The sequence below is a fragment of the Phalaenopsis equestris genome, unplaced genomic scaffold (genome assembly GCF_001263595.1).
Source record: "Phalaenopsis equestris unplaced genomic scaffold, ASM126359v1 Scaffold000414, whole genome shotgun sequence".
Lineage (NCBI taxonomy): Eukaryota > Viridiplantae > Streptophyta > Magnoliopsida > Asparagales > Orchidaceae > Phalaenopsis > Phalaenopsis equestris.
The window spans coordinates 924,807-927,012 of record NW_018164855.1 but is presented as its reverse complement, the minus strand read 5'-3'; positions in this window follow the sequence as shown (position 1 = coordinate 927,012).

The window sequence follows — 2,206 nt, the reverse complement described above, 5'->3', positions numbered from 1 at the left end:
TGAATGTTGTTATGTTCTTCATGGTGCAGTTGTACAGACAAGGTAATGTCAAACCCTTCGTCGAACATATTACAAAGGATGCTATCCAGAATACAAAATTAATATTGATACCTATAATAAATAATCAACATTGGATACTCCTTGTTGGGACAATGAATGAGAGTAAATGGAGAGTTTATGCTCTTTACCCAACTGGATGCATTTGGTCATCACCCAAAGTATTGTAAGTTATAATTATTTAAAGATTGAGCATTTTTTGAGACACATTTAATGACTCGTCTTTAAATACACAGATTGAGCATTTCTTAAAGGATACCAGTGATGCTTTCGAGGATAATTTGATTAAATGGCCAGTTGTTATGACCAGGGGAATACCAGTGCAAAGTAATAGTTATGATTGTGGTGTTTATGTTTGTAAATATATGAAGACACTTGTTAGAAAAGAGAAGGTAAATTGGGTGGAGAAAAAGGACTGGCAGGAATTAATGCATTTATTCAGAGCAGAGATTGTATACGACATTTGTAAATTTGCTTTGGAGAAATCAGACTAGGTTTCAAAGGTCAACATTTATTGTTGCTAATACGAATTTTGTTTGCCAAGATATACAATTTTGATTGATCTCATATGGTATGTGACCTTTATATGTGCCTTTTACATGATTTATAAATATACGAACTTTTTTTCTAAATATCATTATTTATGTCACTGTGACAGGCAAGATTTTGTCCTCCTGACTGTTAGGTTTGCTCAGTATCTAATATTATTCATCCAGTTGTTGGAACTAACATTTTTCATAAGCATTACAATTAATGTTTTATTTATCTTCCCATGTGCAGATTGCTGGAACATCTACTTTCATGCTGATGGCGAAACATTTGATGTGTGTGTGGGGTTGTATGTGGCTGTGGATGTGGATGTGGGTATTGTATTGTTGTAAAGAAAATGTTTGTTGTAAAGAAATGTTTATTATACTGTTGTAAATAAAATGTGGAGTTGTATAGCAGCTATTGCATTTCGTTGCCCTATACTTCATTGTTATATATAATGTGGTGAGAAATTTGTGTTGTTCATTAGTAGCCATTACATTTCGAATTGAGCATGTCTTATTACATAATATGCCTTGAAATCTAGCCTAAATGTAGTTCTTATAGAGAGAATGGAAGCTAGTTTAACTGCATATGTAAATCCATATTACAGATAGCTGTTCACAAAAAAATTGTGTTGTTCATTAAATACTTTGTAAACTTGAGTTCACTTAAAAAAAGGGAACTTATTTGTCATTGACAGAATAAAATTGTATACAAATTTCATTAATACAGACAATGCTCCTTCAAAAGAAAATATCAGAATTACAATAATGTATACAAATTTCTAGGTACATCCTCCTCAACAAATTTCTTTATACAGAGAAAATTACACAAAAATTAATATCCCAATGAAATTGTCATTGAAACATAAATGTTGTGTGCATCCTAACTAGAACCTGTATTAAAAAACAAAGGAACATATTTGTTAATAATAACAAATAAAAACATTCAATTTAAGAATATGTCAAATTACTTACTGATCATGTATTAGATATGTCATCATTGCAGTGTATGATTCCCTGTGCTTTGGAGGAAAGAAATTCTGCATTTGGAATAACCACATTTATTATAAGATTTAAATAATGTATACAAATTTCTTCATAAGGTTGCTGACCTGTGTTAGAAAATTAGGCAGTGACGATATGTTTGGATAAGGATTTAAAGACTTGGGTTCTTGACTACTTGAAACTTCAACAGGTATACCTATATAAGTTGTTAGAAAATCAGTCCAAGAAAAAAATAAACAGAAATTTTTACCAAGATATACCTTTTGCTCTTTTTCTTCTCTCCCAGTAACCTTTTAGCCTGACATTGTATATTCCTTTGGGTCGCATTTTGGCGGGATCAAGAAGATTTAATTGATTATTCATCTGATTTTTTTTACTTTTAGGTTGTTTGCCTGACTTTAAAACTCTTCCACTAATTATATTGTCAATATCCAACGATAATTTTTTCATTGAATCCTTCATGCACTACTCAGCCTCTTCGTTTCCCTTGGCTTTATTAGTGCATAGATATGACATTTTTTGCATGTGTGTTTCGAATATTAGGCTACCTTTCCCATCATTCAACATCTGTGACTGTTGGAAGTGCTTGTATGCATCATTGTTATACACAT